Below are 26,484 nucleotides of genomic sequence, written 5' to 3'. Positions count from 1 at the left end.
TCTAGTATAGACTGAATAAGTATTTATAAAGAAGCATATCATTTTGATTAATATTGCATGTGAAACTGCATGTAAGGTCATGAGTCTGTACTTGAAAACCATGGCAGTAAGACACTGCTTCAGCACCTATACTGCTGCCTCTATCCTTCTAGACTCCGAGCTGGAGGCCAGACTGAACTGAGCACAGAAAACCACATCTTCCTTTCAGTATCAAATGCAGTGAGTCAGTGTTTGGGCCACGATCAGCTATTAAAGCAAATATGCAGAATCAGGAATTCCCAAACATGCCATGTTTTCATTTCCATTTCACATGATAATAAAGCTCGCTCGCCAAATTTGGCCCTTTAAATAATGAGGTCCTCTACCACACATTTCTTTATCAGTCTTCCAGGTAAAATTGTTAACTAAGACATTGACAAAAATGTTTAAAATGCTGGCTGTTTCTCAGCAGCAAAAAAATGCCTTTGGCCTCTGACCCACTGCTGGGGTTTCTCAAATCCTCCCGTCTTTGAAAATGCATCTCATTCAGGGGATGGTGCCCAGTATTAACACCTGCACGCACAGGAGCTAAGGCCCGAGCCCCGGACATGCAGAGTCCGTCTCACAACACAAGAAGCCCATTTGAAAAGGGCAGCTGAAGGTCTTTAAGTGGAGGAGGAAAGGGAGGACTCTGAGTTACAACAAAGTATGTTCTAGGGTGTTCGTTTTCCCCCTTGTCTTCCTCTATCCCCTCGATTTCTACTTATTCCCAATTATATGGTAGGGGAAGGTGTCCCTCGAGGCAAAGAGAGTAGAAAACAGAGGCCATCCCCAGCAGCCCACTCCACCCTGTCTACACTCTTTCATATATATATATATATTTTACTGAAAAATTAGAAAAAGAAAACATGGCAAGTTATTATGTGCTTAATGCACATTTATGTGTCCTCTCCCTCTTTTTTTATCTATAAAGACAGTACTTTTACCATCTGGCCTGTAGCCGGAGACCTGAAAAGTACCTGCTACTCCCCCTCCACAGCGTGCAGTTTCAGCGACAACAAACTGGCTCCCAAACGTACCGGTGAAAACCACAAGTTCTCACTCTCGGTGACTTGAATTTAGTGAAATGAAAGTCATTTCTATTTTAATATTTTTAAAGAGTTATACTTCATAGCCCAGTTAAAAGGTCAGTTCTTGAAATTGATAGGTGAGCACTGGTTTCACCTGATGACAGAGAATAATTTTTTAAGGAGCCTGAGGGCCCCGGAACACACTGTCCATTTTGGGGTCCTAGGAAAAAAAGAGTTTTTTAGGGTGATACTATAATGATACCTACAGGAGAACATTCTTTCAGCACATCAGCAGGTATTTATTTAAACCCCAAGGATACAGGAGTCTGGCAGAATCCCCGAAGTGATACGATGCCTGCTGCTGGCAAGATCAGCTCCCTCACCCTGTCCCAAGTCTGGTCTCACTGTTTAGAAAGTTCAGGTGGACTTGGAACCACCTCAGCTGTGATATTTTCCTGGGATGTCTCTTTGGAAACACTCCTGAATTGTCCAGGCTAACATGTTCTCAGGCTCTGGACATCTAACCATGTTTCTATGTGTCTTATTGATCATGTCAACACCCTGCTTCAGATCTGTCCATGAGTCTTCTCCTGTCTTCCAGATAAACTCCGAAATCCTCAGCAGAGCTAATCACCTGGCCCTCCCCCGACACTTCTTACCTGTTCTCCTCTGGCCACTCCGACTACTTGTAGTATTCCTACATCCCAGGTTCTCTCTTACCTCTGAACTCGGCACATGCTATCCACCAAGCAGCTAAAGCTGGTTTCCCTCACCTTGACCCTGTGACGTGCTTACTAACTGAACTGCTTTGGCCAAGGGGAAATTAGCAAGCACCTTGTGTGCTGGTTTGTCCTCTCTTGCTGCTCTTGGAAACCCTGAGATCATAATACAAAGGAGCTCAGACTAGCCTGCGGGAGGATGCAACACATCATGGAGCTCCCAGCTGAAGCTCCCCTCTCTCTCAGGCCAGCCAGCCTCATGACAGCTAGACACGTGAGTGAGGCCGCCTCAGACCAATCAGTCCCAGTCAAGCTAGCCAGACTAGAACAGCCCTGCCAACCCACAGAATCATAAGAAATAATACATTAGTAGTTTGAAGCCACTAAATGGGTGGCTTGTTACACAGCATATGCTAACTGATGCGCTCACTTTATTTCCTGGTTAAAAGCTTCCAGTCTCAGGATGAAGGCTTCCTGGACCCCAGAAACTACCACATGGTTTTGTATCCAGGGCCTCCCGCAGGCTCCACTAAAAGAGCAAGGGTCACAGTGGAAAGCAGTTGCCTGTTTTCTCATCTTGTTCTCCAGTGACTGAAAGGCACTTTAGCTGCTGTGGGTGCCTTGCTCACAGCACATACTCAGCAAACATTTGCTGAAAGAAGATGCATGAATGTATACATTAATCTTCCGGCTTTTTCTATCCTAATGCCAAAGAATTAGACTAGATCATTTTTACCTTTCACTACCTCGACATGTTAACTACATCAAAATGTATTTTAATGCTTTTCTTCTTTAGAGTTTCACTCATATCACTAGCCTTTGGGACTCTCCCTATTCTTTTTATAGATGAGACTATCAAACTATTAGGGCCTTTCACTTTGACTAATACAAAAAAAAAGCACCTAAAATTCCAGGGCCCTCAGCATATGCACATGGATAATTCTGACAAATGTTGCCACCGTCACCATCATAATTATTCTACTCTATATGTCAGAGAAGCAGAAGGCTTTAACAATACAGAACTGGCTTCACTGTCAATGCGGTGACATTGACAATTAATGACAGTTCATATTACAGAAGAAATGCCTCTACAAAGAGACTAGCAAGATGCAATTGACAGTTGATGACAATTCAATCACAGAAGAAATGTCTTTATAAAGAGACTAGCAAGCTGCAACTGTTCACCTGTTGATTTCGACAACACAGCACGATACATTTTGTTTTGTGGAATGTCTCAGCCGAATAGCATTAGAGCTGCCAGTTACTAGAGAGAAATCACCAGGCTAACACTTCACACACATCTCATCTAATTCTCTCAACAATCCTGCAGGGTAGGTATGATCAGCCCTATTTCACAAATGAGATAGATAAGACTCAGAGAAGTTGGTCAAGTTCCCCAAGGGCACACAGCAAGTGAGTGGCAGGGCTGGGATCAGGACCCAGATATGATTCCAAAAGCCTTCTATTTGGACTAATACAGGGTGGGGCAAAAGTAGGTTTACAGTCGTGAGTAGGTGAAACACAGAGCTTCTTCTTGTATTATTATTTCTTAATTACTGTATTATTTTCCATTTGAGTGACTACAGACCCACTTTTGCCCTAGGCTGCATATTTAAATCTGATGCTGTTATGTGGAAGTGGTAACTCCTTCCTGTTGGAAGACTCAGAAGTAAAGTCACAGAGAAAGAAAGTAGCAGCCAGTGGCTTCAGAGGGACAGGAACGGGATGAGAACCCAGATGTCCGTTCTTAGTCTGAAGTTCCTGCTCCTGGACCAAGACAAGGTGTCTCTGTCATCACCTAAATTATTAATATTTAGATCCACACCTACCTTTGTGACTGACAATAACAAGTTCAGGAGGGAGAGAGAACAGGTTCTTTCTATTCTAGCTGTGGTTCCAATTCTGTATATCTAGATAGGTTGTTGAAAGAAACATATGAAGAATGAATTTCATGAGACCTACTTGGGCTACCATCTGCTTTACCAAATTTCTTCTAATAAAGAAACCACCAAACCTGGAGAAGAATTTTAATTTTCCAACTTTAATGTAATCCACATTTTGTATTTATTGTTCACATAAATATGAGAGAACATATGAGGAATGATAAATATTTACCTTAAGAAAACACAACTCTACTTTTTTACAATATCAAAGTGCACCTAATATATATTTATTGTTCCAGGAACACACAGTGCCTTCTACAATTTAAACCATTTCAACAACTGAAAATAATGACCAGTTGTCAAACCACACACACCTGTCAAACAAAACTGATTTTACAAAGTCTATTTGTTAAGAAACATCTCAAGAACATAGATTGCTCTGAAAGTACCAAAAAAGTACCTTGTTCAAATACCATTTCTCTCCATTCCAGTCCCAGAGCTTCAATACCTATCCTTATTCCAGGCATGGACGAGGGAACTGACTTGCTGAGTATATACAAGGTATGCAGGAAATGTCTAGGTACACCCTAACTGATGACCCACTATGAAGACACAGTTACATGAAATTATCTCAGCTAAGTGTGGTCATTCAGTGGAGCAAATAATAATAAATCTCTGAGGGCACAAAAGTCCTTTTAGTAAAGAAACTTAAGGGACTAATAATATTTTATGCCATTTGTGGGTTTCAAATGTCCTGGGGACATTCCAGTCATCAGATTCTCTTGCTCCCCATCTCCCAACAAGGTTTGCAGGTTAGATCCTCCTCTAGTTCCTTCTTTTTTAAAAAATATCCTGGCGGCACCATGCTAACACAGACAGAAATACTAGAAGAAAATGCCAAAGTCACTAGCTAGTGGCTTCCACAATAAAGTGGCTATGGAATAAAGTCCCCAAGACAGCCAATGTCAAGTGACTGCCCCAAATTAGACTTAATCTAGGCAAGGCCAACTAGGTTAGGGACTTTAAGATATAGTCCTCAGGACTTCTAGTATGTTCTTTTGGATCCAAATCAGAAACAAGGGGAAAAGTCATTTAGTGCCAATTCAATTTGACATAAAAGGAAAAGGAGAATAATTAAACAGAAGAGGACAAGGTGAATGGTGTTCCTTTTCAATGCTGGGCACATGGATAAATTACTAGAGCCCAATAAGAAAGCTCTAGTTACACCGGACTGATTTCCAGCCAAACCTGTCAACAGGAAAAGGAGCCAAGATCGACTGTAGTGGTGTTTCCCTTCATCTTCCCCTTCTTGACCTCTGATGCCTCCCAAATAGCTACCCGTATCCCCAACTCTGAATGCCAATTCTGATAAACCACCGGGACATTAACTCGATTCACAAGAAAAACTGATACCATCTAATGTTCTGAGATCGCCTAACATCCTGGCCCAGCAGACCCCACTTTCTGCCTGGACTATCCATTCATCAGTTTGTTATTCTCCAGAGGATGCTATCTGTACTAGGACGACCATGTGGCCCACACTCCTTAGTAAGTGACACTCCCATGATACTGACATTCTTTCTGGAGGCCCGCCCAAATGAAGGAAATGGAAAATCCTCTTTGAGCAAGGTGACTGCCAACTCTCTTCTAACCTCTGGAGGCCCACTGCCACTTCCTCGCTTGCCTTTAGGGACGTATCGGCCAGCCGGTTGCTAGGACAACTGGCATCATTGCTGGGGCACAGAAATAGATCGCCAGCAGAGTTGGGAACCGGGACTGCAAACTCCGATGACAGCAACAAGATACCGATTGGCAGCTAATCTGCTCTGCTGAAGGGGAGTGACTGACTAACATTACCTAGCGGACAGCTCTCGCCTTGCCATACTATCCTTTAATCTACACTTGGGCTTGATGTGCTGGTGGCAAAAGAGGGGCAAGAAACTTGCTTAAGATAAGGGCTGACTGGCTCTGTTCTGAATTATGGAGCTGGTAGATGTGCAGGAACCAACTGACATTTGTATGTTTAATTTATCAACCTCCTGAAAGTGGGGAAAGGGAGGTTGTTCATGGCAGAAGCAGGAGAACCAGAAACAGGTAAAGTAATTGAGGTTGCTAAAGGGGACGGGGTGGGGGGCGGGGAGGGGGATCTGCTTGGATAGGCAATGACTGTCCCCTTTCTGAACAAATAGCACTCTAATCTCATCAAGCCTCCTCTTGGAGAACAAAGAAGAAAAGGCAAAGGAGCCTCAGAAACTAGGGCTTGCCATGGTAGAGAAAGGGAATAACCCCTGCCCAGTTCTTTGTTCTGCAGGGTGAGTTTTACAATGCTTATGATGGGGTAGCAACTCCTAGAAGCCTTGGATTTTAGCCCTGGAGAAATTACAGTTTTTCAGTTCTATGAAAGCTACAAAGGTGTGCAAAGAAAACAAGAAACAAAGAGTAACCTAACGGAAATTTTAGACAATGCTTTGAGCAAGCGTGTTTTCATTTCTAGATGTGCAAAGCACAATACTGCAATGCCCAGGAGGATGAACGACATAAGCCAGCCCGGTACTGTGCAGGGGTCCTCACCAGCGAATTCTGCAGGCACAGTGGGCAGATCCTACCCCAGTGCCAGTCACTGGGAGCTGGAAGGGAGGTGTCACAGACACTGTGTGATCAAACTTGGGGAAGGAAGTGGGATTTATGGGTGGAAGGTGAGGATAAGAGTCCAAGGAGAGTGATGACAAGAACTTTCCAGAATTCTGGAAATAAAAGATTCTAAAGGAAATTGCCATTAGTATCCCATTAGTATTTCCATTTGGGGGTATTCTACTTAAGGATATTGTTTCAGATCAAAAGCAGAAGTAGAAAAATATGATTGAAAAACTAACTTCCTTCAACATTGGTTACAAACAGCTAATTTTACTTTCTCTCCTAAAAAGTACTTTATACTTGTTGAAAATTACTTTTCCTGAATCATGTAACATACTTATTCATGTGTCTGCAAAAGGTTAACATAATCCTCAGGACAAATACAAGATGCATTAATTCTTTCAATTTAAGATTCCACCTAGCATGACTTATTATATAGCTACCATTTGAAATTTAACATAAATATATTTTGGGGAAGTGGTTAAATGATATTCTGATTATTTCATAACACTAAAAAAATTATCTATTTGTCTTTTTAAAAATATTTTAAATCTTTATTGTTGAGAGTATTACAGATATCCCCCTTCCTCCCCATATGGTCCCCCTCCACCTGGTTCCCACCCCACCCCAGCCCTTCACCCCCAGACTGTCTGTGTCCATAGGTAAGATCTCTGGTTAATTTCTTCACATCCACCCCGCCTCCCCTCTGAGATTCATCAGTCTGTTCCATGCTTCTGATTCTATTTTATTCACCAGTTTATTTTGTTCATTAAATTTCTTGTTCATTTATTTTGACTTTTAGATTCAGTTGTTGATAGGCATGTATTTATTGCCATTTTATTGTTCATACTAGAAGCCCGATGCACCAAATTTGTGCAAGAGTAGGCCTTCCTTCCCCCCGCTGCTGGCACTGGCTTCCCTCTGGCACCCGGGACCCAGGCTTCCCTCCAGCCGCCTGCAGGCACCAGGATCCAGGTTTCCCTCACAGCCCTGGCTTCATCTGGAAGGACCTCCGGTCTAATTAGCATATTACACTTTTGTTATTATAGATTTTTTTCTTTTTCTTCTCCTCCTTCTCCTTCTCCTTCTCCCTCTTCTTAAAGAATACCCTTCAGCATTTCATGTAATACTGGTTTGGTGGTGATGAACTCCTTTAGCTTTTTCTTACCTGTGAAGCTCTTTATCTAACAATGAGAGCTTTGCTGGGTAGAGTAATCTTGGTTGTAGGTCCTTGCTATTCATTACTTTGAATATTTCTTGCCACTCCCTTCTGGCCTTCAAAGTTTCTATTTGTCTTTTTACATTAGTCCCAAGGAACTATTTGTAGGTCAGAATCAACAGATTTTATTTTGGCTTTATGACAAAACAATGTTATTTAGTTCCTATTTGCACCTCACTATTCTGTAAGAAAGCAAGAGAGAGAAAAAAATCTTTTAAAGAATGATGAAAGTAACTCAAATCCTATGGTATGACATACTTTGTGAAAAATGACATATTAGTATATCAGTAACATTTTAACAAAGGTGATGGAGCCAACCAGCCTCTGAGGTGTTGAGGGTGTGGGAATTTTCTCTCTCTTTGGAAGGATTTTAGAGGCCTAATTCCTTTGTTCGGAGGCAGCACTGCCATCCAGTCATCCTTGACCTTCCTTCTTACAAGCACTGGCTCTGGAATGGTGAGCACTTCAGAAATACACTACTTGAGCCGAAACCAGTTTGGCTCAGTGGATAGAGCGTTGGCCTGCGGACTGAAAGGTCCCAGGTTCGATTCCGGTCAAGGGCATGTACCTGGGTTGCAGGCACATCCCCAGTGGGAGATGTGCAGGAGGCAGCTGATCGATGTTTCTCTCTCATCGATGTTTCTAACTTTCTATCTCTCTCTCTTCCTCTCTGTGAAAAATCAATAAAAAAAAAATATTTTTTTATATATATAAAAAAGAAATACACTACTTGAGAAACACAGTTTTAGTTTTGGGTGTGGTTTCTGTCCATAGTTCAAGTTGAAAACATTATACTTATTAGGGTGGAGAGGCATCATTTCTTTAAGTGGCCAAAGTTCTTGCTTCAGCTTTTGAAGATAAATATATAAAGGAACCCTAAGCAAGAGTGGTTCCAGGAGCTACAAACCCCCAATCTATGTCTTAGTCTGTGGTCATTTCTGATGGAAAGACGTTTTTGACTCTGAGCTCTCATCTTCTCAGTTGCAGAAGCAGTTAAATAAAAGACTAGTTTTGTCTTCTCTCCCTCTGCTGTCTCAAAGCACACACATATCGGGTTGAAATCCTACCTCTGCTTCAAGGCCTGAGCTGCTCAGCAATCCTTGCAGCCTTCCCTGAAAACCCACCCCCGCGGAACCGTCCCCATCGTCCTGCTGGAGCCCCTGATGTATGGACTCCCCAGGAGGTCTGTTAGGGTCTCAGAGGACGGTACATGCAGATGACTCATCACTGGATCCCTATCAGACGTTAGCAAACCTGACACAAACAGCCTTTTGATAAATATTATTTTTTTTAGTGAACTGCAAAATTAAACAGAACACAAAACCTTTTCACCTCAGCACTGTTCAGATAGAGAACAGTCTGACTAGACTGTTGATGCTTTCTTCCTGGCCCCCTTTTACCCCCCAAAACACGAATATTGTAGAAGATACATGAACACTGTTCCTTCCCGACTGCCTGTGTTCTGTGTGTCTCTTCTCCTCTCCAAGACGCTGAGAGAAAGTGCTGAGAGGTTAGGGATGATGGCACCGAGGGGAAAGGGTGTGCCTGGGATGTGCTAGACTTTGCAGGCCAACTCAGGACTCGCTCTGACATCAACTTTCAGAAGTAGCAGCTCGTGCAAAGGCCCCGCCAAAGGGGCAATGGCCAGGGATGAGCAAGGCTATCAATAAGAAGCAACTGGAAAAGGTTTGAGAAACAGAAAGAAATGGGTGAGACAGAAAACCCTAGAGGACTTGAAGCTACACAAAAACTTGTGTGGGATGTGCTCAGTCAGAGACACAATAACATGCAGGCCAATTTGCAAGCCCATTATGAGCAAGGGCTGAAAGAAAAGGACACCATTTTTCTTTATTTATCAAACAGTAAAATCTCCCCTTCTCCCCTGAACCATTCTCTACCTCAGATTTTTTTTTTTATGTTAGTGCCAGAGGATCTGGCATCAAAGATGGCAAATATAAATGTATAAATCGACAGACACAGGGAAATTCCCCAATCACTCTGATTAGAGGGGGTACATGTAATTCCCTTACTCTGGAGATTAGAAATCAGCTTCCATTTTTCCAAAGCTTCTGAAGACAGCATAATACTGTGCAAATAGGCACACAGGTGTTTACTTTAGTCTTTCCATTTCTTCCTAGGAATATGTAACTTCTGTGCTCAGAGCAGTTATTCTGAAAAGGGGGTCGATAAACACACCAAATTCAAGAAACCTTTACTATTGTGGTCTGCAAAAGCAACGAAGATTGATGCCTCCTTAACGTTTGTGAACTTCCCTTGCACACCACATGGAGGTGAGATGAACTTAATTTGCGTGGGCATATCATTCTTCATTTCCAAGTATGTGTCACCCAGAAGTACACAACATGAAAACGATGCTATTCAGTAAGCGGTGAGTTTCTAAGCAGACTGAGCACTTCAAGCCTGGTTTCTACTTTGGGAAGCAACATAAACATAAAGGGTCATAAAACGATGTGATTATAAGAGGCAAACCACCACCTTCCACAGCACGCCAGAGCGGGCTGCTCACAAATGAGCAATAACGCAAGCCACTCACATGAAAAAGCAGAGGAAACACACACAGTGCAGAATTTAAAAAAAAAAGCATCAGAAAATCCCCAAACTCTATTGCTAGTTCTATAAAAGCATGTTGTTTCCTTTCACACATTTACTTAAATACATCATAGACATTTACCATCTACTTCTAAGAATTTAAGAAAATAGCCTAGTCTCTCCACGCTACCCAATACTCATCAGAATTTCGTTTATGTTCCTTCACTGATGGCTCAGGCCCACATATTTACTCTGTCCTGGGACAGTCACTCAAATATCAACGGAGTGCCCACTGTGGGCCATCCAGCCCTCTAGGTCTTAGAGATTCACCAGAAAATTAATAATAATAATAAAACATGATTTTTGCTTTCATGGAGATTAGTTACGGAAATGGATGATTAAAAATAAATATATAATATGTAAGGTGTTTAAAAAAATAAGATAGGCTAGCAGTGGTTCTCAACTTTCTGGCCCTTTAAATACAGTTCCTCATGTTGTGACCCAACCATAAAATTATTTTCGTTGCTACTTCGTAACTGTAATGTTGCTACTGTTATGAATTGTAATGTAAATATCTGATATGCAGGATGGTCTTAGGCGACCCCTGTGAAAGGGTCGTTCGACCGCCAAAGGGGTCGCAACCCACAGGTTGAGAACCGCTGGGCTAGAGGATAGAGATGGGTTGGGTGCTATTTTATACAGGTCAGGGTGGGCTACTTTGAAAAGGTAACTTGAGAAGTCCTATTTAAGGAAGCAGGGAAGCTCAGGAAAGAAATATGGATCACCAGCTCAAACATTTACAAAGTAAGTAAATGTTTGAGTATGAAGGTGGACAGTTTTTAAAAAGTTAATTTCAAAAGTGGCTCCTATTTAATTTTCAAGCAGACCCATGGGTGTGGTTCCTAAATGTAACTGACTACAACTATATTCTTAGAAAGCACTCTAGTGAATACCTTTGAATGGCCCCGTGGTGCCTGGGAGGGCCTGGTGGAAAGGGTATCATGGTAAAGACAGAAATAATAATTCTTTTTCTTCACCATAATACTGTGCTCAACATTTTAAAAACAGCAGTGCGTTAAAACTGTGTCAAATCCTTGACTACCTGAAAGTTTATGTTCAGAACGTCTTTGAAAACCTCACTTACTGTTTGAGCCTTGACATGGTATCACATGAGCAGTTCAAAGCAATGGTTTAAACAAAAACCCACAAGATTAAAAAAGAAAAAAGGTTAGATTGATTATAGTAACTGCAGCGCTCATTACAATGTAATCGGAAACCTAAACCACTTTTTCATGACACTTGTTTCCTAGGATGAAAATGCTTTAAAACAATTTCTGGAAGTACATTCTAATAGCTACCTGATTGAGAAAACAATTTCCAGTAAAACACACTGATATTGCAGCTCCCAGATCTCACAAGCCCCAGATTATTCCATAATAGCAAAGGACACTTTCACAATAAGAGATACTTTTGATTAAGTATTAAAGTGCCTCATACGACGCTCTGCCCCTTACGGGGGCCCCAAACCAAGATGCCAACTGATCCATAAGCAGTAGCCTGGAGCAAGTTACAAACTCACAACATACCACTTCATGGGGTCAGTGACTTGCCCAAGGTTGCAAACTTAGTTGTCCTTGACAATAGGATGGGGAACAGGATTCAGATCAATTGATTCCAGGAGTTGTGTACTTTCCACTAGAACCAAGGTGCTCATACGTACAAAATGGAAACACATTAAAACACCAGCATCACTCATAGTCTGTTCACTATGACACACTGGAAGATTTCCAATGTAATCAATTTACCTTAATACACTATTTAAGCCATGTATATAGATAAATATGCACACTTTAATAAAAATATTTAGAAAACCATGAAAATTTTTCTCTTCAATGTTAAAGCTTTTCTCCCTGATATATTCCCTCATATTACTAAACCTTGCTTCTCAAAATATTTTATGAAACTGGAAAAAATATAGGTAATAAGCACCTAGAAAAGTTTCCTGTGTTATTAAGCTGAAAACTTAAATATATATATTTACACATATATGTGTAAATACAAGTATATGTATTTATGTATACACTCTAGAGGCCCGGTGCACAAAATTCGTGCACTGGGGGGTGGGGTTCCCTCAGCAGTCCGGGAGCCCTCAGTGGATGTCCTACTGACAGCCACAGTCTGGCAGCAGAGACTCGGAGCAGGCGTCCCGTGTGTGTGTGTGTGTGTGTGTGTGTCTCCCCGCTGGGGACCTGTCTCCAGCCACATTGGAGGCTCGGAGCAGTTGCCGTGTGTGTGTGTGTGTGTGTGTGTGTGTGTCTGCTGGAGGCCTGCCCCCAGCCACACTGTGGAGGCTTAGAGCAGGCACCCCTCTATGTTGATCTCTCAGGCTCCTGGCCTCCACTGCCTGTTGAACTCTCCCTTAAGCTGTGGCCCGGGTGGGGTGCTGCCTGCAGGCTGCACTTTCCTGCTCACAGATCACCGGATCGCCACGGAGCCCCGGGGGCAGGCCCTCCTGGGTGCTGCCTGCCGCTGCACTTTCCTGCTCTGGGATCACCACGGCGACCCAGGAGCAGGCCCACCTGGGGGCTTCCTGCCCTCCCACTTTCCTGCTCTGTGATCGCCATGGTGACCCAGGAGCAGGTCCTCCTGGGGGCTGCCTGCAGACTGCACTTTCCTGCTCACCGATCGCTGGATTGCCACGGCGATCCGGGGGCAGGCCCTGCTGGTTGCTGCCTGTGGGCAGCACTTTCCTGCTCTCAGATCACCATGGGTCCTGGCTGGCAGCAAGGCTTAGGCGGCACACGGGGGTCCTGGATGCGGGCGGGGTGTAGGCGGCGCGGGGCTTAGGCAGCACACAGGGGTCCCGGCTGGGGATGGGGCTGCACACGGGGCCCTGATGGCAGCTTGTGCTGTCCCGCCCTGCCTGCAGTATGCAAATTAGACGCCATCTTTGTTGGCGGCTAATTTGCACATCACGCTGATTAGCCAATGGGAGGCATAGCGAAGGTATGGTCAATTACCATCTTTTTCTATTATTAGATAGGATAACACATACAAATATATAGTATATATTAAGTGTGTGTATAAAGTATATATTGCATTAAGCATGTATATATTTATAGACATATGTATAAGACCCTAGTCACAGCTGGCTCTTCACTTTCTAAACTGTGAAGGTAGTATGTTCCTAGGCCATCCTGGGCTTCCTGGAGCTGTATTCTTTCCTGGTCAAAACTCTTCTAAGCTGCCCAGCTGGCATGGCTCAGTGCTTGAGTGTCGACCTATGAACCAGGAGGTCATGGTTCGATTCCTGGCCAGGGTACTTGCCCACGTTGTAGGCTCAATCTCCAGTGTGGGGTGTGCATGAGGCAGCCAATCAATAATTCTCTCTCATCATTGATGTTTCTATCTCGCTCTCCCTCTCCTTTCCTCTCTGAAATCAATAAAAATATACACTAAACCAACAACAACAACCTCTTCTAAACTTTTGGGGACATGGTCTAGCTCTGTGGTAAAATCTCCAGAAAGCAGAGCTGGCCCAACCCCTAAGTGTCTTGGCGGGTAAGCCCTCTGAAGCCACCGGGTACTGTTTCTTCAATTACTTGGTCCTCAAATGCCTCACGGAAGGTGACCAGCAGCTGACCTGCAGGATCTACCTGACTAATCTCAAAGTCCCAACCCAGAAGCCCCATAAAAACCAGTCAACCAGCCAAGTTTCAGCAAGAGAAGCACCTAAAACAACTGACTATACTTGCAAACCTCAGATTTTTGAAAACCAAAAAAATTCATTCCAATCAAACACTACACACCAATAAAAATCACTGCTGGTGGCAATTCCGGTGGCTAATTCTTAGCCCAGAGAATGTGAGCCCTACCCATCAACCTAAAAGAACTGCGAGGCTGTTTAAATTTGATACCACTGAACTGTACCAGGAGCAAGGGCAATCCTACAATGAAAGAATCACTGTATCCCATGCTTTTTTCCTGAAGGAGAAAGTGAGAAGTGCTTCATAGAAGCTGGGAGAAAGGCAAGTTTGCAGCAAATGAAAACAGAACCTCTCCCCTAAAAAAAAATAAAATAATTGGATGATCACCTAGCACTAATATGAACACCCCTTCCTTGGCCTGGCTCAGCCACATCCAATGATTCACGACTCCTTGCAAGGCAAGCTGCTGCAGGTGCTGCTCCTGTTAACTTACAACATTCACTGTGCACAGTTCACTGGGAGCCCCAGCCTTCCTTCACCATGGAGACTTCCCACGCGAAGCTGGAGCGCTCCCGGGCTCAGGCGTGTTCTTTCCTCTTTCACAGAGACGTGAGGAAAACCTAGCACGGGAATAGAACAGAAGAGAAAGAAAAGGTCAGTCAATGCACCATCAAGTCATTCTTTACCCCAACAAATGAAGTTCACAATCAATTAGACTAATTGATCACTCGCCAAAGACCATTCTCCACCACCTTTTTGTGAAAAAGAAATTCAATAGTTTTGCTCTGGCCCCAGGAGACACAGCAGCATGCCACGGCCAACCTTTCGCCCTGCTCCTCCCTGCCCCCCATGAGGTTGAAGCCAGCTCTGGGAGACTTCAGAGGCAATCCCAGCTGAGATGCAAACTTGCAACACAGCCTCAAAATAGGCCCTTGGTTTTACTCTCTGCAGAAAGGAGGGAGCTGGGACCTTTTGCCATTTTCATACCTCACTGGGTGGTTGGGAAGATCAATAAGATCACTCTTGCAAAGCACTCAGTTTCTGAGAAGAAAGGCACTATATAAACACAAAGCATTGTCAGTGGCCATAAGCCTGTTACAGAGCTCTGAGCCAGAATATAAAAGCCGGCACTGGCTAGCCACCAACAACTGACAGTCCCTGGGGGCCCTCAAACTTCTAAACCTCAGCCAGGGCCACCAGGCTGATTCCTCCTTCCAGGGAGGGGCTGGGGGAAGCAGAGGTCTGGAATCCCAGGGAGAAAGAAACTGAGGGCCTGGGGCAGGAAGGGAAGAGGAAGGGGGAGTGGAAGGTGGTGAGAGGCATGTGCAGGCGCATCATGACCTGGTCCAGCCACAGAACTCCCTGGGGTGGCTGGTTTGCAGTATTTAGTGCACTGGAGGTTTGCGGGACTGTGAAATTTTCCACTTGGCCGTCTGCCATTTCCGCCCACCAAGGATAACACTTAGACACAGTTGTGGTGCACAGAGGACCTGTGGGGGAAGGACTGGATCATTCGTGTTTGTTGCTTTTAAAGAAAAGACCTATTCATATTTTGATCATTAATATTTTCCACACCTGGATTTTTAAAATTTTTCCCTTCTTGAAGACAGAGCCAGAAATAGCCTTTCCTGGGCCAATATTATCGAGTTATTTTGACTTGGGAATCCTTGAGGAACATACTTGAGGTAAAGGAACACACATGAGTGGTGTTGGGGACAACAGAAAACAGATTTAAGTGCTGCGCTGGGATCCTGTTTGCTTCCCAAGTAAGTCACCCCCAAGGGCCTTTCAAAGTCATGAGCACACGCTGAGTAAAGGCGGGAGTTGCAGCATTAGCATTGTGGGTGTAATATTTTTGAGAGAAAAAAGTGGTCCCTTATCTCAAAAAAAAAGACAACAATGATGTCAAACCTTAGATGTGGAATTGGTAAAACACTGACAAATGCTACCTCAAAGTAAGGAACTAAAAATTGGAGAGAAAGAAATTAGGACAGAAGAGAGAAAGGAGGTGCCTGCTGCCGATATAATTAACCATGCTTTTATAGTGAACACAGCTCACAAAGTGCTTGCTTATTAATTAACTCATTCATGTCAACTTTTCACTTGGTGCTTAGCATATCCACCAGGCTCTATATTTTCAGTGGTGAGCAAATCAGACAAGAACCATGCCTTTAAGGAGCTCCTTGCCTCACAGGGACGGCATTAAAGAACCCTAGCACACTCTTTTTAGTTTATGTATAAAATGTGAACACTGAACAGGTATTGTGAAGGAAAAATAAGCACTGCCATTTGAATTCATAATGGGGTAGGTACCCCATTTGAAAGGAGGGGCTCAGAAGGCTTTTCTCACAAAAGTGCCATTTAAGCAGAGAAGTGAACGACGAGAGGAAGTTAGCCAGGCACGGGGTTTCCAGGGAGAGGAAACAGCCTGTCCTTAGGGGATGTCATCCAGAGATGAACAACTGAGTTCTATGTCCTCTTAATTTTTTCTGGCCATTTCAATTGGGTCTCCTTGATTAAAATCAAGAATTGAGCAATAGGCTTTATATTATTAGTTAGAGTTATTGTGGTGATTGCTTTGCAATATATAGACATATAGAATCGTTGTTGGACACCTGAAACTAACATAATGTTACATGTCAATTGCATTTCAATTTTTTTTTTTTTTTAAAGCTGATTCTTCTTTCTGACTGCCAGGCCCATCAGAGCAGCGCACACTTAGTGGTTTCCTGGAGAGGAACCCCATAAGTGCAGGTATTAAATCTGATATGACAGCAGAGGTCCACTCTGGCCGCCTAATGCATCTCTCTCACCCCATCATCACAAGAAAAAGAAGCTCTCTGCTAACACCTGCATGCCACAGCTGGAGTTCAGAAAACCCTCTCCAAAAAGAGCTAAAAACAGATCCCATCACATGTAAATGTCTGAAAAAAAAATCTTAGTACTTTGCATTAGGTTTCAAATTTGCTGGCTTCCTCTAGATTAACAATTTTTTTTTATTTCTCTCATGCAGTTAAATGGCATTTATATCCACCTACCTAATATAATATTATAGGTCAACTGTAATTGGGAAAAAATCAAAATTTATTTTTAAAAAAGAGTGTCTTAGAAACCTTCTGTCTTGGTTTGTGGCTTGGTTATCCACGTAATACTTTGCAAAGAAATAAAATTGTTCCCTATGTCCCAGATCTGGTACAATTTAATTCTTCCACTAAGGAAAATCAGTTATTTGCTTTCCTCATCCTACGAAACAAAGGCTTCCTCAGACAGGCTTATTCATGTACTCCCCGTTGATGGAGTAAGTTTGAAAATCTATTTGAAACAAATAAGCCAAACTTTTATCTGCATCTCTTTCCATTTAAGACACCCAGGATAAAATATAATTTCTCCTACAAGTTTCTCATAAAACCAAAAATAATAAAACACTCCAAGTTCAGTCTTGAAATACAAACCCTCGCTTTGACTCAGTAGCTTTGACAAACTAGAAAACTTGGAAAGAAAAGGGAGGGCAAGGAAAAGGACTTCTTGAACCTGAGTTGTCCACCAGCCCTCCTACCAGCCCTGGGAAATTCTGCCTGGCTGACAGCTTCTTCCTGGGGAGAGGAGTAAATGACACCCTGCCAATTTCTCCTTCCCCTGACTGCCCACAGCACTTACAGTCTCTATCACACATTTTAACCCAAGTCCTTTTCAATTCCGCGTTCAGTTATATTGTCTGTTTATATTCCACTGGATTTATTTAAGTCTTGAAGGCTTGAAAAGCTTTTAAGCTCCTTGGTGAAAGAAAGCTTGCCATGCCCTTCTTTTGCAGCCTCCTCAGAGTGTCTGTTAGAAGAGCCTGAATTTAAATTAAATGATCCGTTTCCAAAACCTGTTCTACGACTTGAGCTGTACTCCAAAGGAACCACTGCTCTCTAGCTATAATCTAAGCCCTTCTCATTTTTCCCTGTCCTCCAGGGACTGCAGCTCCTACGATGCCTACCATCCAAATGAGAGTCCTCCATACACTGGAGAACAATTAAGTTATAACTCAGCTCTCCTCCTCTGTTCTTCCGGCCCATTGTATTTTTAGTCGAGGGTGGCTTTTGAACAGTTGCCATCTCCTTTGAAGATTTACAACCCACACCGCACCCCAGGTCACTGGGAACCTGTATCTTTGATCCTCGCAGTTTTTCAAAAGCTATTATTAAGGAAACCTGTGTGTGTGGAGGGGAGATGAATGAAGTGCTTCTTAAACCTCAACCACCATCAGAAAAACCTGGAGGTCTTGTTCAACCGTGTTGCTGGGGCCCATCCCCAGAATTTCAGACTCGGTAGGTGTGGGGTTTCTAACCAGTTCCCAGGTGGTGCTGATGCTGCTGGTCCAGGGACAATGCTTGGAGAACCCCTGCTCTAAGGGCAAGTCTTCGTGGATAGATAGCCAGACAGAGGCTAAGGGTCTTCTGAGTATATTCAATCACTCTCTGAAGAGGGCTACATTGGAAGGACTCTTACCTGTCTATTCCAAAGAGGTGACAGATGACCAAAAACCAAAAGGCTCACACACTTTATAATCTGGAAAAACTTCTGGTGGCTTTCAGCCTGGAGTCTTAGTCTGTTCTCTCCCTACTGGCTTCAGGTCCTGTCAGGGTCAATTCAGCCCTCTGTCTCTCCTTCCATCTTTTTCCTTTACTAGAAACTCCTTACAAAGGTATCAGCCATTGCTATTCCTGAAAGACCTTCCCTCTATCCTGGTACATTTCCAGATGGCTGTCACCTTTCTCCTGTTCACCAACAAACATGTTAACGTGTTGTATAAACTCAAGGTTGGTATTTTCCCAGGCATATCTTAAACTCTTGGAGTTTGACTTCCACCCCTTTTGTGTGTTTTTTGTTGTTGTTGTTTCTTTTTTCCCCCAAAATATAATATTTTATTGATTTTTTACAGAGAGGAAGGGAGAGGGATAGAGAGGTAGAAACATTGATGAGAGGGAAACATCAATCAGCTGCTTCCTGCACAACCCCTACTGTATATGTGCCCGCAACCAAGGTACATGCCCTTGACGGGAATCAAACCCGGGAACCTTGAGTCCACAGGCCGACGCTCTATCCACTGAGCCAAACCGGTCAGGGCCACCCCTTTTGTTTTTTTAAGTAAACCTCCTTCTCTTTCCTTCAGATGGTTTCCTGCCTTCTAAATGCAGAGGCTCTTTTCTACCTGACTTCTTTTACAACATTTAACACAGTAGGTCTAGAGAATCAGAATACACATCCCTCTGGCCATGATGACTGTGTTAGGGGTAGGCAGGTGACCAATGCCATGCCAATCAAAGCCTCTCGGACCGGCTGACCTGAGGAAATAATGCACCCTGTCCTAGGGAGGCCATGGAAACATGGTCTAAAAAGAGCCATTCTTACCACCTGGTGAGGAAAACCCAAATGATAATGAAGCTCTTCAGTAGGGAGCAAAGCTGCAAGACAGAAGGACTGAGTCCTGACAACAGTGAGGTCCTGTGGATCCAGCCATGCCAAATGTTAGATTTATCCCTGGCAAAATGCTCACGTGGCCCCCACACTGCCCTGCCCTCAAGTGCACACACATACCTTCTCCTAGTTATTCAATCAAACTCAAATCTGGTTGTTGCTGCTATGAAGGGATTTTGCAGATGAAATTAAGCTTCTAAATCGATTGACCTTGAAATAGAGAGATTACTCAGGATGAGGTTAGCGACTGATCAGGTGAGCCTTCGGGGAGACAGGTTTTTCCAGGACTCAGATTCAAAGCATGAGAGGGCTATATGGGGGGAGGGAGCAACACCATGCGGCAAGGACCTGGAGAGAGCAGGAGCTGAGAGTGGTGCCTCGCCCATAGTCAGCAACAGAACAGGGGCCTCAGTCCTACAATCACAAGGAAATAAAATCTGCCAATAAGCATGTGAGCTCCAGAGGAGAATGCAGTCCAGCCAACACTTGGATTTCAGCGTTATGAAACCCTGAGTGGAGAATCCAGCAAAGCTGTGGCTAGACTTCTGACCCACAGAAACTGTGAGAATAACATGGATATTGTCTTAAGTGGCTAAATTTATGGTAATTTGTTCTGCAACAATAGAAAACTAATACATATAGGATACAATGAATTCCATTTTTTGTGTTTTTTTGTTTTGTTTGTTTTTTGTTTTTTGGTTTTTTTTTGCTTAAATCACTTTGAGTTTTGACTCTTGCACCAAAATATCCTAATACTCCTGGTTTCTTGGAGATGGTCCTATTGTGGGGTTCCTTACATCACTTTGCTGCTAGTTCCTCAGCTTTCGTCCCCTCCTGTTCCTTCTCTACCCCTACAGTATGTATTCCCCAAGGTTCCATGCTCAGTGCTCCCTCTTCTCTTTCTATGACAATTTCCTTTTATTGCATATAGTTCTTAATCTGTATCCTGGGCCCATCATCTCCCCTCACAAGCTGCTGGATATATGCAGTATAAATAAATATGTCTACTTCAAAACTTCTCATCTTTTTTCCCCCTAAAATCAGTCCTCCTCTTTTATTTCTAATTCATGCTAACAGCGTCATTGTCTTCTTCTCTCTCCTCCGCATCCATCAGTTGTCAAGTCCTCACAAGCCTGCACTCTATTCCCTCACCGCCATGCTGGGTCAGATCTACTCCTCGCAGAGCAGCCTGCTCATTGGTCTCCTTGCCTTCACTATTCTTCCTCCAAACCATCTGAGTCACTTTCCTGGACCAGACTTCCTAAAGCAGATTACATAATTCAACTTTCCCATGCCATACTGTGGTGCTGGTTCCTACAGCTTGCTGCAAATCTTCTAAAATCTGATGTTTAAGACCTTCACAATCTGGCCCCAACATGCTTTTCCAACTTCATCTCCTACTTCTCCCCTCATGCATGTTGTACCAGCCAAACCCAACTTCTCTCTTCATCTCTGAATGCTCACATTTCTATTCCACATGTTAAAATTCAAGCCATACCTACCAAGACCTGTACAAGTCCTACTTTTTCCACCTTCTTTCCTCCATCCTCCTATTCTACATACAACTTTCTCAATCAGAAATACTTTTGTGAGTGAGTTCCTATAGTTTTTATTCCTTTTCCTTAAGATACTAATCATTTTATTCCTTATCCTAAAATAGGCACCATTTCCCCAGGCAGACGCTAGTAAACTGTGAAGACAGGGTTTTGTGTCTGTTTTGTAAGCCTCACGGTGCTTTTGCTAACGGTAACTCCTTGATAAATACTGTTTGATTAAATGACTGATAATCTGGCATTTGACTTTCACTCTGACATGTCCTTGACCTTCGTACTCTGTGGTTACCAAATAGGAGAGTCCCTTTCTGGTGACTTGGAGGAAAACCATTACATAAGCCAAGATGGAAACTGCTCAGTCAATCAATGAAATACTCTGCAAGAGCCTGTTTTTCCAACCCAAGACTAAAGCTGACTATATTTTCTTTCTGAGGAGAAGCAGCTAGGGTTCCTGGGATTGGCAGAGTCCACAAGGCTTCCTCTGGATGAGCAGCTCAGCCTGCAGGGTGCAGAGCCCGACCCTGCCCTGCTCACAAAGGAGCCTGCATGTCAGTCATGGAAACCGAAACCCCCCCTTCCTTCCACAGGGAAGGCAAGGGCAATGCAGAACTTTCCTGAGAGTAGAAGCAGTTTAGTCGGATTCCAGGAGAACTGGAGGGAGGTGAAGGGTGAGACGGAGCCCAAACCTAAGGTATTCTGAAAAATACAATTTACTCATTCCTATCATGCAGTCTCTGGTCAATCAACATTCAGTGATTTCTTGTGGCAAGCCAGCATGGACATGGTATACTCAGCCCCAATTTGGGCCCCTTATGTGCTGCGCCAGCTCAGCCAGGTTCAGTGACCCTGAGAGGGGGCGGTGAAGGATTGAGAAAAGACAGACAAGAGAATGAAAGCTGGGTCTGGGTGGGACGCTGTCCTCTCTGATGGAGAGCCTCTCTGGTGGAGAGCTAGCGATAGCGCCATGTCTTTATTTTATAGCCAGATTCCAGGAGGTAAAGTAAGGGTGCGGTCAAGATGTTTACAACATTCTCATGAGTTTTGATCCTACTCAATTACATGCACCTGAACTCTATCAAGCCCACATCACTCAGGCATGTGAGACCACGTGTTTGGACCATAGGTTCAAGCTTACAACTAGAGCTGTTGGCTATAATTGTGCTGGGAGGGCTTTTCCCTCCAAGCTGGGACATACACTTGACCATGAGAGGACTGTGCCCTCTCATTAGCCCGAGGCTTGAACCTGTCCAAACACTGTGGCCCGCTCTCCACAATTTCTGTGCTTTAGCCATTGTAAAATATTTTTCCAAATTGGCATTCCTTGGGTATCAAGCATGCATTGGGAACATTTTCTACTGATGTTAGCTGGTTCATGTTTAGATAAAAAAGATAAATAGTGATCAAAATAAAACAAAACAAACAAAACTTAAAATTAGTATCTGCCTAAACAACACATAATCAAAGAGATAAATATGCTCAAAAATACTATGATCAAACTTTTTAAAAGTTACACTTCCTATGGATCCATGCCACTGTTCCTATGATTAGCACAGCTTATCACATAAAGGCAAGGCTTTATCCACACATATTTAGACTTGGCAGGTGTCTACACTTGTATGCACGTTCCATCTCCTTACTGGTAGAAAGCAAAGTTTGCTAAGCAATATCATTATGCATCCAGGGAAAAGTAGGTCTGCATATCAGGAATAAGATGAAAATCCACATTAAGAAATACCTTATCTGCACTGAATAGCTGAAGAATGACATCTTCAGGAAATTAAGATTTTTACATGTGTTTCTTGTTGACAACTCTTTCCTGGCCTTATTTGTTTAATACCCTGTTCCCAAGTGGGTTGCTGATGCCTACCAGGAATGTGGATCAAGACCCTGGCCACCACACATGCCCAGGTTACAGCCCATCAGGCAGCTGGAGTCATCAACACCTTCTTCCTGGAGCAGAGTTTTGTCCACGCTACTCCAGAAGGGCAGTGGTTCATTCGCGTGTTAAAGAAGTGCCTGGAAGGAAGGGGAAGGTCCGCCTGTGCTGCGTGGGGTCATTGTTATAAAGCATTTGTTCATCATGAGCTGTTAAGGTCCCAGAGGAACCACTGCGAGGAGTCTCCTGACTTTAAATTTCCTTCCGTTTCTGCTCTATTTGCTGTCCTTTAAAAAGTAAAATTAGTAGAAATTCTAAGAAACTTAAATATTTTCCTCTCATTCTCTCTTGCCATCATTTTAGTTATAGGATAGTATTCTCAAGTATTTTATTTGGCCTCACTTCACAAATTCCCAAAAGGTGAGTCAAAGTAAAAAAAGACCAGATAGTATTCCCCCACCCCCAGACCATCCTTTTGGATAAATACTAGTAAGAGAAATCGCCAATGGTATCCAGAACTCTGGAAGCAACCTACCAAAGCTAAAGCCTCAGTACTTCTTTATTTAATGAAATATAACTATGGCACGACAGGTGTGGCTAAGTGGTTGCGCATCGATCTATGAACCAGGAAGTCATGGTTCGATTCCCACTCAGGGCACATGCCCAGGTTGCTGGCTCAATCCCCTGTAGGGGATGTGCAGGAGGCAGCCGATCAATGATTCCCTCTCCTCACTGATGTTTCTATCTCCCTCTCCCTTCTCTGAAATCAATAAAAATATATATTAAAAAGAGAAGGTCTAAAAAAAAGAAAAGAAATATAACTATGTGAAAGTGTAGCTACAACAGGACCTCTCTCTAATCATACTTTATAAGTTATAGTATCATTACTCAAGCTCGTGTGTCTTCTTTTTGTCTGTTTTATTAAATTAAAAGCCAAAAATATATAGCAACTCTATATTTTAACACCTTTTTTTTTGATACTAATCCAGACAGCTGCCTCCTTGTTTAAATATTACAACTTTCTGATGGAGTCAGAAAAAAAAGAACATTGCAAGACAAAGGCACTATGGAAAACTTCTCTCCTTTGGGAGGAGGTTTAATGAAACTATTCTAGCTTAAAAGTGAGATTCCAATGGTCTCTGCTGTGAACAGCATGTAACAGAAATGCCACTTGGCATTAAGTCCAGGGATTACCTGTCGAAACACCAAGGACAGGTATACTTTGATGTGGGTTACTTGGTGCTGGGGAAGTACCAAGAAATACAATGATTCTTGTTCTATGAATGTGGAGTGGAAGATTTGGTACCCTATTTGGAGCAAAGATCACTGTGTGGATGGGCGGAGGCCAGGGGGGGAGGAGGAGAGAGAAGGAGGGGGTGCTGAAAACAAGCACATGAACGTATGCCTACTTGAGCCAGTCACAAGTAACAGTGTATAAGGAAACACCACTTCACTTGCTACAATGCTGTAAACTCAAGTAAAGGGGAGTAGCAACTAGAATTTTCTGAGCAAAGGATCCCAGCAAGATACGGTCCCAATATTTAAAACACCTGATGACTGATCATGTTTCATTAAAAATCCCAAGGAGTTTATTTACAGACTGAGCATTCTGAAAGTTTCCTACATCTCTTTCAAAATAAATATTTAAAACTCTTTAGAATTAGCACCAGCTGTTTATCACCAGGCTCTAGAATGCACCTTCTCAGGGAAAGGCCTACCCCCATTTCTATCAGAAGAAAGAATAACAAGTGCTCTCCCCGCTCCCTGCACCTGCCAGGTTTGGGGGGGTTTATCCTAACATCATGGTACAGAAGATTCTCACACAACTCCCAATAAATCAAGAAAGAAGAAAATTTCTAGCTCCTTAATTGTTTTGTCGAATAAGCTCTCAAAAGTTCATTTTTGTTACATTTTTCAGGCAAAATAAGAGGCCTTTTACAAAAATTCTATTGCTAAAACAATGGAATTCTCCTGGGAATGACTTCGTTATGGAAATGAAGTGACAGCTTCTTTTATGTAGCCAGGCAGAAAGTCTGCATTTATAAAAGGCATTCAGAACCCTCAAGTGCTGCGCGTGGGAGGACATAAAGTGCTATTTTTAATTCAGACTGCAGCATTCTCCCCATACAGGTCTTTCAGGATCATCATAATCACACTAACACTGATCTAAAAAGAAAAGAAAAAAATCTGATTTCTGCTGACCCCTGCAGAAATAAAAAAAAAAAAAAAAGAGGGAAAAAAAGAAAATTAAGACAATGATGAATACAGCTTCCTTCTACTTTTGGAGCCCTCGGTCGGCTCAGAGATCAATCTCCAAAGCCATCAGCACTATCTATTACCCAGAATTAAAAGCACTTAAGCTCTGCGAGAAGCAGCCTTACATCTCACACAAATTTACATTTTTGTACGTGTGACTTTCACTCTACTGAGTCTGCAGGAATCCCCTGTGCCTGTCGGGAAATGCTAGGAGAGTTCTTCCACCTGTTCCCAAAATTAACATTCCCTGGTGATGCTGTGGTGGATGAGTCCAGCTCTGTGGCAGGACCACACTGGAAACCTGTTTCTAATTTCAAAAAGGCCCCTCGGGTAAGCAGGAGGCACCCGAGCTTCTGTTTGGTTAAATGCAGAGCTTTCCTAGTCTGGTGAGAAATCTGTAGATGGAGGCTTTTCATGTCTGCCATGTTGCCATGGGCTCTGCTGGGGACCAAAGCCTGAGGAGTGATGAATGGAAGACGGGTGTAGAAGACTGCAAAAGCATGACATTGGAGGGGAAAAAGTATACGATGAGAGTGGAATTACTACAAAGGATAGCTGATGGAACAAGACCCTCCAGCAATGGCTAAGTGACTGGTGTAAGACCACTAGCAGAGAATGAGAGATAGGGTCAGAGAAATATTTTTTTTTAATTAAGGTAAAATTCACATGACATAAAAGTCACCATTGTAATCATTTTTAAAGTGTACAATCAGTGGTTCTTAGTACATACACAATGTTGTACAACCATCACCATTAACTAATTCTAGAAGATTTTCAGCATCCCAAAAGATACCCCGTAGCCACTCTCCATTCCCTCCTCCTCTCAGACCCTGGCAACCACTCATCTGTGTTCTGTCTCTATGGATTTACTTGTTCTGGACATTACCTGTAAAGGAAATGAATCATATAATATGTGGTCTTTGGTGACTGGCTTCTTTCACTTAGCACAACAATTTTCAACTGGTGTGCCTGGCTGCAAGAATTTTTAAAAAAATGCAATACTTGATGATTTGGTTAGGGGCACTGACCTCTTTTCCCTTAGATTGTCAAATAAAATAAACAACAACAGCAACACAACAATAGCCATCTGGTATCTTCTCTTGAACCATAAATACAGGGGTGTGCAAATGTAAGTTTATAGTTGTTCATATGAAAAAAAAGTGCAGGTTATAATTATTACAATAGCTTTATTAACTAGAATACTCACAACTGTAAGCCTATTTTTCCCCCACCCTGTATACAGGTCATATAATAAAGTTGCATAATAAGGTTGTGTCTGATTGGTTAATTCTTGGTATCAGAAATCCTTATATACAAGTATAGGCACCTGATTATTTTTAAAAGTCACTTTGGAGCAAAAAGGGTTGGTAATTACTATGATTTTTTTTTTTTTGGTAAATCAATCAAAATGATACATTTTTTTGTCAGACTGGCAGAAAAAGGTATTTTTTGGTGTGCCACAGAATTTTAGTAATTAGTTTCTGTGTGCACTGAGATGAAAAAAGTTGAAAATCACTGACTTAGCACATTTTTTTCACATTCATTCATGTTGTAACATGTATTAGTACTTCATTC

The 26,484-nt window shown here is 42.8% G+C and overlaps 1 protein-coding gene across 14 annotated transcripts in view; it reads right to left on the bottom strand.

Moving 5' to 3' along the window:
• Positions 1-26,484, bottom strand: part of ATXN1 (ataxin 1) — a 415,455-nt gene that overhangs the window by 135,107 nt on the left and 253,864 nt on the right. For 13 of the 14 annotated variants that reach the window (XM_036350166.1, XM_036350168.1, XM_036350175.1 and 10 more), the window contains one exon: positions 14,255-14,381. The gene's annotated coding sequence lies outside the window, so the exon portion shown is untranslated. Of the gene's footprint in view, positions 1-14,148; positions 14,382-26,484 lie in introns of all 14 variants that reach the window. The other variant, XM_036350167.1, reaches the window with a different exon arrangement.

Source organism: Myotis myotis, unplaced genomic scaffold (genome assembly GCF_014108235.1).
Source record: "Myotis myotis isolate mMyoMyo1 unplaced genomic scaffold, mMyoMyo1.p scaffold_m19_p_2, whole genome shotgun sequence".
NCBI lineage: Eukaryota > Metazoa > Chordata > Mammalia > Chiroptera > Vespertilionidae > Myotis > Myotis myotis.
The sequence above is the reverse complement of the archived record's forward strand: the minus strand, read 5'-3'. Positions and strand labels throughout refer to the sequence as shown.